Source organism: Pistacia vera, unplaced genomic scaffold, assembly GCF_008641045.1.
Source record: "Pistacia vera cultivar Batoury unplaced genomic scaffold, PisVer_v2 Contig806, whole genome shotgun sequence".
NCBI classification, from domain to species: Eukaryota; Viridiplantae; Streptophyta; class Magnoliopsida; order Sapindales; family Anacardiaceae; genus Pistacia; species Pistacia vera.
In genome coordinates this window covers 124,991-139,567 of record NW_022196675.1, presented here as the reverse complement: position 1 = coordinate 139,567, position 14,577 = coordinate 124,991, and positions in this window count along the sequence as shown.

Below are 14,577 nucleotides of genomic sequence, written 5' to 3'. Positions count from 1 at the left end.
AGCGTTGTTGACATCAAGTTGGTGAAGAGACCAATTCTGGGCAGCTGCTAAAGCCAATAAACAACGAACAGTAATCATTTTAGCAATGGGAGAAAAAGTGTCATGGTAATCTATACCTTCCAGTTGTGTGTAACCTTTTGCAACCAAACGAGCTTTGAAACGCTCAATAGTACCATCCGAGTGTCATTTGATTTTATAAACCCAACGACAACCAATAGGCTTCTTACTAGGAGGAAGAGAAGTGAGAGACCAAGTGTGGTTAGCTTTTAAAGCAGCCAATTCAAATTGCATTGTTTCTTGCCAATGTGAATGAGAAGCTGCCTCGGTATAAGATGTAGGCTCAATATCTTGATTGATAGCAACAGTAAAAAAGCAATGCTGTGGTGAGTAACGATGATAAGAGACAAAATTGCAAATGGGATATCGCGTACCTTTTTGTGGACTTGATGACAAAGACGGAAAATGGTTGGGAGACGTTACTTGGTTGTAGACATAATCACGTAAAGCCGTGGGTGGGTGATGAGGTCTTTGAGAGCGGCGTAAAACAGGTTCGGGAGGAGGACTAGCAGGTGCATTTGGTGGTAAGGGTTGTTAGGCAGGAGAAATTGGTTTCGGTGGTGAGGGTTGTTGGACTGGTGGGGAAGGATCGGGTACAGAAAGAGGAACCACTAGGGTTGAATTTGAGGAAGTGAATGGAATGGACTCATAAGGAAAAATAGTTTCATGAAAAACAACATCACGGCTAGTGAATATTTTGTGGGTGGCAAGGTCATAAAGCTTGTAAGCTTTCTGACCAACTGAATAGCCAAGAAAAATACATCGTTTGGCTCGAGGAGCGAATTTATGGGGAATGTGCACATCAGTAGCATAGGCAGGGCACCCAAAAACTCAAATATATGAATAAGAAGGAAGTCTACCATAAAGTCGTTCAAAAGGTATTTGGCGAGAAAGGAGTGGTGTGGGCATACGATTGATTATATGACCATCAGTAGAAACACATTCTGCCCAAAAATGTAAAGGAAGGTGGGCTTGAAAACGAAAAGCTCTGGCGGACTCAAGTATATGGCGATGCTTGCGCTCTACAACCTCATTTTGTTGAGGAGTATAGACACAACAATGTTGGTAAGTGGTCCCTTTTTGTTTAAAAATATCCCGCATAGAGTAGAATTCTCCACCATTATCAACCCGAATGTTCGCTATAGAAACATGGAATTGTGTTTGGACAAATGAGAAAAAATTGACAAGTAAATGTTGTGTTTCACTTTTGTGAAGCATAAAAAATACCCATGTGAATCTCGAATAATCATCCACAATAGTCAAAAAATATTTTGCACCAGAAAGAGAGGCAATTTTATAGGGGCCCCAAATGTCACAATGAATTAATTCAAAAGGTCTAACAGGCGAAATTGAACTAACAGAGAACGGAAGTAGACTTTGTTTTGCAAGTGCACAAACATCACAAGCATTATTAGACTGAAAAGGGAAATTTAACAAATGTTTTGCCATAAAATCTAATCTAGAGGAAGACAAATGCCCTAATCGGCGATGCCATAAAGAGTTGGAGGAGGTGACCTGAGAACTGGGTGAACGGAAAGAAATGGCTGCTGCGGATGGAGTTTGAGGTTTTGGCTTCTCTGACGCTAATGCAACCAAGTAATAAAGTCTGCCTTGTTGTTCACCCAAACTAATCTTCGTCCTCATCGTCAAGTCCTGCAAAATACACCAATAAGGGAAAAAGGTTACTGAACAATTGAGATCTCTAGTAACTCGACTCACAGACATTAAATCCACCTTAAAAGATGGCACACCAAGCACATTTTTTAAAGTAACAGCAAAATTCAAAGGTAAATTCCCAATAGATGTAATCGGAGCTTGTTCTCCACTTGGCATAGCAACTGGTGGCAAAAAGGTGTTCTTACTGCCATTAACAAGCAAAGTTGGAGATGAAGTAATGTGGTCTGTGGCACCATTGTCGATAATTAATTGATGGAGTCGCAACAATTTTTGTAACAAACTTGAGGAAGCAACATTAGCTTTAGGATTGGTAGATTGTGTTGTTCCTTTACCTTGCATGATAGATAAGATTTGCTGGATTTGCAAATCAGAGAGCCCATTTGTCACTAATGGCACTTCTTGCATTATTGGACTTTCCTTGGCATTGTTGACTGAGGATTGATGGCTATGGTTGTGCTTGAAGTGAGTGTGTCCTTGATTAGACCTGTTTGCTGCATGTTTAGGGTGTTCTGGTGGGTACCCATTCAGCTTCCAACATGTTTCTCGTACATGATGGTCATGATCACAATAAGAGCAATGCAGAGGTTTTCGATTAGATGAGTTGGAACGAGAAGAAGAACCTTGTCCATGTCAAACAGCCATAGCCACTGGTTCAACCCTTCGAACAACCATGGCTGAGTTCTCTGCTGTCTCACGTGCAGCCCCCAGGCTTCGCTGTTTCTCCTCTTGTATAATGGAAGAATAAGCCTTGGCAACATCAGGTAGTGATTCATCAACAAAATTTGCCCTCGGATTGCACTATAGGACTCATTGAGTCCCATGAGAAATTGCATCAATCTGCGTCTCTTATGGTCTGCCCCACAAGAGCAAACAGTGTCATTATAGGATCCCAGTTCATCCCATAATTTTTTTAGTCTTGTGTAATAAGCTGCAACAATCATCTAATCTTGAGCAAGACAAGCAATGTCCATCTCAATTTGAAAAATACGAGGGGCATTGCTTTGAGAAAAACGATCCCGAAGGTCTTCCCATACCTCCTGGGCAGTGGTAGAAAAAATAACACTATCTGCAAGGTCCCAAGTGAGTGAATTGAGAATCCAAGAGAGGATCATATCATTGCATTTTTTCCACAAAGCATATTTGTCTGGTTTGGCTGTGGCAGATGGCATTGTGGTGGTCCCATCTATGAAACCCAACTTGGATTTGGCGTTCAAAGAAATTGTCATGGCTCTACACCATGTCGAATAATTATCCTCATTAAGGGGCTTGGAAACAAGCACCATTCCTGGATGATCGGAATGGTGAAGAAAATATGGATTGGCAGCATCAAGCTTGCCTCCATTCGAAGGTTGCTATTCTGTCATGATAAAGAGAAACAGCAATAAAAGGAAAGCAAAAGAAAGGAAGCAGATGCAGATGCAGATGCAGAGAAACAACTATAAAAAGAAGGCAAAAGAAAGAAGACAGATGCACAGAGCTAGGGTATCGTGCCCTGCTTTGATACCATGAAAAGAAGAGAAAGATATTTGCCTTTTGAATTGTATTTTATTGAATTAGGAGGCGTAACTTTATACAAAAGTTTTCCTACAATCATGCTAGTCTATTCTAGGTAGTCTAAATATAAAAGACAACAAAACAAATATGTCCTACAATCATGTTAATCTATTTTAGGTAGTCTAAGTATGAAAGACAATTAACAAATATTCAATTAATACAATATATTTGTCAATGAATCACCAGATATCATTGACCTTTCCTTCTCAACACAAATTAGAGTTTCAGTATAACTACAGAGTGTTATATATGGTGAATCAGAGTTGGTTCGATTGTTATGCAAAGAAAAATAATGTAATATAACATAACAGAATGAAAAGTTGTGACAATGACTTTACTTTTAAGGACTTATATAGGAATTAGAAAGATTTTAATTGAAAGCCAGACCTAATTATTTAGTATTTACTATTTATTTATATTCTTTAATTCTTTTTAATAGTTACGCATCTTCTTGGATTTATAAATTATGAAAATTTGTAACGAAGACTATACTTTTAAGAACTCATAATTTTGGTTGGTCAATTTTTGTACTTAGGATTTTAATTTCTAGAAGTTGTTTAATTTTAATTTATGATGGTAAAATCGTATTTCCATAGTCAAAGTTGGTCAAATAAATTTTCGGTTGGGTGGAAAATTGTTCTTTCACAAATTGGGAGGGAAAATGTAATTCAGACTTAAACAAATATTGTCCGTAGAGCATCAATAAAGCCGAGTCCAAATCCTACAAGGCATTTTTGTCATCAGCCAAATATAACAAAGGAGAAGCTGATCCTTAAACTCAGAGCATCAAAATTTCTAAAGTTTCAGGATATTTTCAATTTAATATGGTTTCAATCTTAGAATAGAATAAGAGCAGGCGATTAAAGAATTGTCATCATCAATTATGTATTTATCCAATCTATTCCGGTTGAAGCTTAGAAATTGGTCAAAGCTTGAGTCTCCCAAAGGGCTTCTCTAAGCTCGAATCTCTTGAATATCTTTACCTCAAGACTATTTCAGAGTTGCCATGTGAATTAAGAAAATTAGATTTAGATGGAACAGCCATTAAGGAATTCCGTTATATTTAGATAAAGCCGCAATAAAAGAAGTTCCTTCATCAATCAAATATCTATCTATTGGAGCCCAATTATGTCTTAGAAATTGATCAAGCCTTGAAAGACTTCAATTTGGTATGGTTGTTCAAAACTCAAATTTTAAAATTTTAAACGCTATGGAAATTTACAAAGTTCGGACATTCATATTGAGCAAAATTCACTTAGACATAATTCGTGACTAACATTAGAAATATAATAAATTAATCTTAATCAAATAATACTCCTGATATTGGCAATGACAACATCTCAGTATGTCACAAGAACTTACAAGCTCAAACAGTCCGATAACTGAAATATCAGACTGAAATATATTTTTTGTATGAAGATGTTGTTTACTTGCAAATTGTTTATGACACGAACTAAATATTAATATTTAATACTGTTATGCAATGAAAACATAAACTCTAACGCTAGCTTATTAAATATAATAATAACAAGTAGTAAAGCATAAATAAATTGCCAAAATTAAATACAAAAATAAAGAATACCAAGAATTAACGAGGTTCGGTATTAAAACCTACGTCCTCGGGCGCTGCAAAAGAAAACTCCACTATCTCCAAACAATATTACAAACTTTTGGGCAATACAACAAATACCCAAAACAAATGGGAGATACAACAAAACTTGCAAACTAAAGGGTCCTTAAAGAAAGAACCCTAAACAAAAGAAGTATAATGGAATTACATCTTGGGATACAAATAACTACATGATTTAGGTCTATATAATAGGCCCCAAAGTTTCTACTTTTCATTCCCAAGCAATGTGGGACAAACTAACAGTTTGGTCTATTACTATAAGTCCAAACTTTTTCCATCATCACTTCTACCCTATGTGATTTGCAAAATGAGCCACTTTTCCAACAAATCTCCACTTGGCGAATAGCAAACCTTCAAAGTTTTACTTCTGTCAAATTTTGCAACACCTTCAAATGCACCAAAAGACAAAGTCAAGCTCGCAGGATGTTGATCAAGTTCAAACAATAAATGAACTTGACCCTTGTCACTACTGAAGTCAACATGTCGTAGGTTATCTTCTGTGCCAATCTTTGGAAAACCATTTCCCATTTTCAATATAATCCTACACAAAAACTAAACCAATATCTATAGTACATAAAATATACTGTAGAAACCATTTCAAAACTTGCAAATGTCCTTACCAGGATCATGCATATGCTTGCTCACCATACTAACTGCTTGTGAAATATCAGGCCTGTGTGTACCCATGGCCCATCATACATTGATCAAATCGCTGTACCACTGTCTTAGTGATTGCTTCAAACTATATAGCGATTTCTTCAATCTGTAAACCCAATTTTTCTTTCACAACCCTATAATCATCTGGCTGAGTCTTGTAGATTTCCTCCTCCAAACTACAATGTGAAACGCAATTTTCACATCCAATTAAACTAGTTCAAAATAAACTGTGCCACCAAGGTTAGCAAAATTAGAATGGAAGAATACTTACCACAGGAGAAAACACTTCACTGTAATCAAATCCTTCCATTTGAGCGTATCCTTACTACCAACCTAACCTTGTGCTGAACATTCTTCTATTAGGAAATCCCTTCTTCTTTGCATACACCCATTTGCACCCAATCGCCTTCTTATGTAGGGATCGCATTTCATCATCATGGCCGGTTTCCATGATTCACAATTTGAACTCCTAACTACTTCTTTATAAGTAGTAGGAATATCATCACCTACGATTGGAAGTGCATAAGCCACCATATAGCGAACGAGCAGGCTTGCGAATTTCTCGTCTTGACTTATTGTATGCAATCGATTCCTGTTGCTGAGGAGATTCTTAGGGTAAATCTCCTTTTCATCAATAGTATCCACATTAGTCACCTCAGAATCACTTTCTGTCTTGTGGACACTATCTGTTCAACTCTTGTTTCAAACTCCACCTGCTGCCGAGTATGCTCCACACACATATGCCACCGTTTGAGCATTTCTGAATCTGCATCCTCCTGTACGACTGAGCTGTCGTTCCAATAACTGTACTACCATTATAGTAATACAACTTGTTTCTTGTGCCTTTCATTACCACAAGAGCGCCTGAAGAAACTTTTAGAATTCCATCTCGCATATTCACCGTGAAGCCTTTAGATTCCAGGCTCCCAAAGAGATGAGATTCTTTTCAACTTCGGTACATCACGAACATCTGTCAGAGTTCTAGTCAAGCCACTGATTCTCAATCGAATTGAACCTATCCCATTTGTTTTACAAGCATCATCATTGCCCATATAAACAACTCCACACGTTCCTCAAAATTAAAGAACCAGTCCTGGTGAGGAACAATGATAGGTACTACCTAAATCCATAATCCACTTATTTGATCCAGAGGTGATGGTAGGCTAACTAGACAGAAATCTGACTCATTCTTTACGCTCAACAACGCATGCATTAGAAACAGCTTTGCCCTCTTCTTTTTCAACCTTCGGACAGTCTTTCTTCCAATGCCCATTCTCACGACAAAAGGCACATTGATCCCTATTGAGTTTTCCCTTCGAACGAGATCTTCCTTTTCTCTCATTCATGTATTTGTTTTCCAGCGCCTTCCATAACTTATTGGCAGAAGTCTATTTCATGAATGGATATTTCTGCTCTCTACAAAGACATGAGCGAATCATCCACCAACGCTTTTACATTCAACCTCACCCAGTCTTTCTCATAGACATCTTCTAGTTTTTCCTCCTCCAGAACGATATCAGATCCTGCTGATACAAGCTATCCATTACCTACTCTGCCACAAGCCAAAATTATTTTGGCCATCAAATTTTTCAACATCAATTTTGCATTTGAAACCGTTATCATCTTACTAGCACGGATGGTGGTGCCGCGAACGGTGATGCCCGGACGATGAATCTCGGACAATGATGCCATTTATGTTACTCAATTGGCTTGGTAAACAAAATTCAAATAACCAAGCCCCAAATTATTATATTCAATAGATACCAACAAATCAACAATAGCCCTAGGTAGTAGTAAGTGCTGAAATGATAAATACGCACCAGGAAAATTCCCAGGAAACAATGGAGGGGTCACAAATGGTCCCATTAAAATCCAGTCTCCTTAGACTTTTATCATCTTTTTGACAGAATTTTCCTAGACATGATATAAACATACAAATAGCTACTCACTGTCCTAAACCTAGGCTCTGATACTACTTGTTATGCAATGGAAACATAAACTCTAACGCTAGCTTATTGAAATATATAAGTAGTAAAGCATAAATAAATTGCCAAATTAAATGCAAATAAAGAATACAGAGAATTAACGAGGTTCGGTATAAAACTACGTCCTCGGGCGCTGCAAAAGAAAACTTCACTATCTCCAAACAATATTACAAACTTTTGGGCAATACAACAAATACCCAAAACAAATGAGAGATACAACAAAACTTACAAACTAAAGGGTCCTTAAAAAAAGAACCCTAAACAAAAGAAGTATAATGGAATACATCTTGGGATACAAATAACAATGATTTAGGTCCTTATATATAGGCCCAAAAGTTCCCACTTTTCTCCCAAGCAATGTGGGACAAACTAACAGTTTGGTCTATTACATTAAGTCCCTAAACCTTTTATTATCACTTCTACCGCCATGTGATTTGCAAAATGAGCACTTTTCCAACAATACTCATCATTAATGTTATTATGAATAATATATATTGTCACTGCCATTATATATTTCCGTCTATTATCATTTATTGTGAAGTAAGAATACAAGTTTAATAGATTATTAAAGCCATAAGCTGTAAACAAGGAGATGAAACAGAGGTATGGGGTTTTGAAAGAGTTTCTTACAAGTTTAATTATTTGTTCAGGGTTTTGATATGGATAGTGTTTGATAATTTATATTTACAAGATATTTTCAAATAAAAAATAAAAATAATATTAATAATATGGGGCTTGCAAAGAGTATTGGTGGGAGAAGCCACTCTTATAGTATTAAGTACTTCAATTATTATTCTTAAAGAATGTGCATATAATGATTGAGATATAAAATATTTCCAATACATAGTGCTTTCTCTATGTCTATGATCAATTGCACAGTATAAAAACCATGCTTATCAAGGCTCTCTCAAACATACAAACGAAGCATCCTTAAGAATTCCTCTTCTCCTTAATTTTGTAGAATAAACGTATTAATAATTGTTTTCACTTTTCATTGGTAACAGTATAGTCTTCCACAGTTCTTAGTTTCACCTTATTCTTACATAAATGTTATGAACTAAAGCTTCTTTAATTTAGTATAGTTATTTTGATTGCCAACTCACAGTTTTTTTTTCCCCCACAACCCACCCGCCCCCGCCCCGCCCCCGCCCGTTCTCTCAAGTGATGGATTTGATAGATTTGTGTGTGTGAGAAAGATTATAAAAAAAATAATAATAATAAAAAAAAAAAAAAAAAATGAAGATGATTCGAGTACTCTTATGGCAATTTGTGTCTAGAATTGAATGGGTCATGTCAAATGTTTTGGTTCATTTTGTGTCAATTTTTTTCAAACTACCGTTAGCTTATGGGTCTAAATAGAAAATTGAACCCAATTTTATTTATCGGGTTACCCAAACCTGAATCATTAAAAGATTCCCCCTTTTTTTTTTTTTTTTTTTAAACTTGAGTTAAACAATGGAATACAATATGATCTTTTAAAGAAGTTTATTCTAGAATATTAAATTATTTACTAAACACATAACTATTAAATGTATAAAAACTTCATAATAATATAATCCCACATTATCAATAATTTTTTTTTCTAACAATAAAAATAATTAAGAAAAATACGGTAGCTGAAGTTTCATCACTTAAATATATACAAATATTAAAAAGCATAACATCGTCAACATCTCCCCATTAATTTATAAGTAAAAAATTAAAATTAATGTTACCTATATTGAAATTAAATAAGTGACTAGAGACAAAAAAAAAAAAAAAAAAAAAAAAAAAGAATTTTTTTTTATATTGAAAGTAATAGAAATTGGAAGAATACTAGAGCAATTAGGTTGAACTTTTTTTTTAAAAAAAAAAAGAAATAAATAATCAAAATATTACATCTTGTTTATTATACTATTTAAAAAGTCTTTATGATATAGTTACTAAATTATAATCAAAAAGTCAAAATGGCCAAATGTTTTTTAAGCCTAAACCCGAACATGGCCCATTATGAAACAAGATACTAAAGGTTGACTCGTTAATGACTCGGATCAATTATCTGACCCATTGGCCTTAATAACCATAAAAATTTGTTTTCTATTTCTGACTTTCTTCTTTTCTAGTTTTATTGTTATTGATTAATTAATTATTAATTTTTCTAAGGAATTTAAAAGAACGATAATAACATTATAACAAATGATTTAAAAAATAGAAAATGAAACCCTTAAAAAAATATCAACAAAACCTCTTCCATCAGAAATTTATCTTTATTAGCTCTTAACTAGTTAATTTTATACACCCCAAAGAGATATTCAAGAGCCCCATTTCTTTTACAAAAGTTGTGACACAACTCTTAAATTGTTAGTTTAAAGTATTTGAATCTAACAAGAAGTTGACTTACACAGTTCCAGTTTAAGACTTCAGACTTTCTTGACAAAGTTTTCAACAAAGTAACTTCCTATTCCAAATTTTCAAATTAGTTAGTGGATGAATAATATAACGTTATTGATACATGCTTTACTTAGAAAGGTATGTTGTCAATATATTGCATTGTTAAAGGAGTACAAGGCACGTTACTTTGAGATGGTCAAATATTTTTAAATTGTCCCATCAGTTTTTCTCAATTAACAAATTAACGGAAACAATTTCTTTTCACATCAAACAAGAGTTTAAAAAGGGCTATATAAGATTATTTAATTGATATATTTTCCTTTAAATTTTATTATAAGGATACATTGTTATTAAAAAAAAAAAAAAAAAAAAAATTAGGGAAAAGAACAACTAAAGGTTGTTTTGATCTCAAAATTTCAAGTCATTTGACTTTAAAAAAGCTTTGATATCGATAGTTGAAATGAAAAACCAATTACATTAGGGATTGTAAATTGAATTTTAAAAAAAAAAAATACTCTTATCTTTATAGCAATTCTTACAAAAAAAATAGTGAAAATTTTTGTATCAAAACAGAGAAAACCAATTAAAAAATGATTGGAAAATGAACTAAGAAGAATAATAATGACAAACGTATACCTTAAAATTGTCTGGATTTTCAATTAAAAAATTTTGAATGGACTTTACTAACAAACGTTGATCCTTTTATTGAGTAATTTTAACAAAATCATTCTCTTAAGTTCCCAACTCTAAAATGTTCATTCCTGATTTCTTCAAACCGCATTTTTGCTTTCTTGAAACTAATATCTTTCCATCAAAATTTCCACCGACATTCAAGTCTAAATACTTTTCAATCAACTTGCTTATTTGCAGATAAGGTTAGAGAAATTTCCTCAAAGAAATTTATTTCATCCCACATGTTTCTAACTTGACCTATGATGTTATGTTAATTTCTTAATGAAAGTCGTAACTTTACCACAACATTTCAAAACCTATTATTGATTGAGTTGAAAAAGATAATGAATACGATACTTTTCAATAAACGTTTGTTAGTCTTATGTTTGAATAAATAAATAATTCCAAATTTTACACTTTTTTCAAGGTTATGGTTTCTCTTATTTTAAAGAAAAGACAAGTCATGGTTCTACAATATTGTTATAAACACAAAAGTCAATTGTATTTTCGAAGTCAAGTTAAATGGATGTTGATAGAAATTAATTAATCTTCATTTCTCCAAGTCAATAGTTGTCGATAGAAACAAAGTAACTACAATGACTTCGAAAGTTATGTTGGTTCCACATTACTTTAAGAGAGTATTTGAATCATATAATATTTTATTATAGAGGATATTATATTAACGGAAAAAAAGATCACCTTGAAGATTATTGGGAATGTTTAGAAAATATGTTTGGTTGGTTTGAATAAATTAGTGAATAATATGTTTGGTTGGGAGGATAAATGAGTGGGTATGTTATATAGATTACTAAATTACCCTCCTTTTTAAATATTAATATAATAGTATTTTTTATTATTATTTTTTGAATTAATTTTTTTAACCCCCTACATTTGAAATTTTACTAAAACACCCCAGCCATGTAAAATTTTAATTTGTAGCAAAATCATCCCCACCCACCCCAAGCCACTACCGTCAGCCAGCCATCACTGTCGGCCGCCGCCGATAGTCAACGAATGGTGCACCATTGGTTGTATATGGTCGGCCATGCCCTTGCAAAGCTGGAAAACAGCCAGATCTATGGCTATTTCACGACCAAAGATGTGGCCATGAAACGGCCACAGATCTGGCTGTGAAACAGCCATAGATCTAGCCATGAAAGGGCCAGATCTTTGGCTATGCCATTTCACAGCCACATCTTTGGCCGTGAAATGGCCATAGAAACGCTAGATCTGACCATTTTTGGCTATGGATCTATGATCCATGGTCGAAACTGGTGCATGACTGGCCAGATTCTGTTGGTCGTGCACCATTACGACAATTGACACTGGCGGCTAGCGGTGGTGAGTCACAGTTAGTGGTGGTCTTGGGTGGCTGGGGGTATTTTGTTAACTTTCAAACTTTTTTGTGGCTAGGGTGTTTTAGCTAATTTCTCAAATGTAGGTGGGGCTAGGCCAATTGTTATTTGGTAGACATTTGAGGGCAATTGTGTCTAAAATGGTTTTTAATTAAGGACAAAATGGATAGAAAAATCAGATTACCTCGATAATATTTTAATAACATCCTCTAACAAGGTAATCAGATTACAACTACTAGAAGTGGAAGAAGGCGGTCTTTCTTCATCTAGGGTGCATTGATCTTGACTATGATCTTCGTAAGGAAGAGCCACCTACACCTACGGACCCTAGTACTCCGGCTGAGATTGCTTTGTATGAATGGTGGGAGCAATCCAATAGTTTAAGCATGATGTTTATCAAATCTCATATTATGACTAGTATTCGTGGGTCGATACCAGAGTGTAAGAATGTCAATGATCTGATGGATGCTATTCAGGCTTAGTTTGAAACATCAGATAAGGCATTAGGGAGCATCCTTATAAATAGGTTGACATCCATGAGGCTCATCGGTATTAAAGGAGTTTGTGAGAACATTATGAAGATGAGGGACATTGTTGCTCAGTTGAAGTCCCTTAAGATGGAGATTAATGATGATTTCCTAGTGTATTATGCCCTTGACTCTCTCTCATCTCATTATACTCCTTTCAAGATATCATACAATATACAAAAGACTAAATGATCAATTAATGAGCTTTTGACCGTGTGTGTTCAAGAGGAGGAGAGATCGTTTCAGGAAGTGAAAGAAACTGCATATCTGGTGACATGAAATGTCAAGTACACTTCAAGCAAATACGAGAAGTGGAAGGGAAAAGGCAAGTTGCATGAGGTTACGAGCAAAGGAAACAAGGACAACACCAAGTGTTTCTTTTGTTAAAAAAAAAAAAAAAAAAGGACACATGAAGAAGGATTGTCCTAAAAGAAAGGCATAGCTTGACAAGAAAGGTAATCTCACATCTCTTGTGTGTTATGAATTTAATATGATTTGTGTTTCTCATAATGATTGGTGAATTGAATATGGTTCAACAATCCATGTTTCTAATACCATGCAAGGTTTTCTGGACTAAAGGAAATTGATGGAAAGTGAATGCAACATCTATTCAAGAAACATGATGCCTTCACATGTGGAAGCAATTGGAACTCATAGACTTGTTTTAAGTATTGGTTTCATTTTGGATTTAAAATGAACCTTTTATATTCCTAGTTTTTCTGGGAATTTAATTTCTATTTCTAAACTTGTACCTTGTGGATACTCTTTCAACTTTTATTGTAGTTCTTTTAATTTAATTAAGAACTTGTCTATTGTTGGATATGGTACTATGGATGATGGTTTGTTTAAAATTCTCTTAAATAATAATGTCGTTATAGTTTGATGACTTCACATTCTAGTGATATTATAAAACATACAGTTATAAGTGAAAACTCCTTTTTTTTTTTTGTGGCATCGAAGATTAGGACACATCTTCCTTGATAAGATAAAAAGGCTGGTAAATGCTGGAGTTCTTGAAACTCTTGACTTTATTGACTTTAATACTTGTATAGACTACATTAAGGGAAAACATACTAACAAATCTAAGAAAGGTGCTAGGAAGAGTCTTGTTTTACAGGTAGGTCTCTTGCACATTGAGTTCTATAGGTTTGTCATTAGTTTTAAACTTCTTAGATTTGTTAAAATGCATTACAAGTCTTATAAATTTTATTCTGGCTTGTTTTCATAGATTTACATGGCTAAATTGAATCCAAGTTATGAGGTGGACTTCAATAATTATGTTCTTCAACAAGATAAATTAATGTTGTTGAGGTCGGTGGTGGTTGATGCTTGGCCAATGCTTCAAACACCTTAGCTTCGAAAGATTTGATAAAGTTCATGGTTCGTCTGACAACTCTTTGTGACAGTCTTGTTAACATCATCAAGGATGGAATCTCCAAGTTCATCCAACTTGTTGTCAACTTCCTCCACAAATTGATCTAGTTAATCTAGTTTCTCAGTATCGTCCACCAATGCCAACTCAAGTTTAGCCGACTTGGCTTCCATGCATCTCAATGTATCACAAGATCTTGACTGGACACATGATTTCTTTCTTCGCTTGTGAGCATCCTCTTGCCTACACTAGCATCACTCGAGTTGCAATCGCTTCCAGTCATCGTTCCCTGCTTTGAGATGTGATATGAAAATCAATGTTTTGATACCAACTGTCATGACCTTAAAAGAATCATGCGGCCTTAGTGCATGATCAAGAGATCAGAAACTAAGTAAACATATATAACCCACAAACTCTTAAAGAAAAATAAGAACATGAAGAACAGAGATGGAGAGAAAAACTCTATTGTATTGCTCTCAATTGAATACAATACTTAGAATATATGAAAATAACTTAAGACTAGCTGGCTTTATTTATGAGTTTAGAAGTAGATTTGACGGTTCACATCTGTACATATCCATTAAGATGGATGGCTAGGATTAATGTACAAGCAATATAATCCTAGTTCTATTCTGCTACTGTTTTGGTGAAGAAACATTCTGGAAGCTTCTGGAAAGATTCTTTGGCATATTCTTTGATGCTTCTAGGTCAAGTTTGAGTC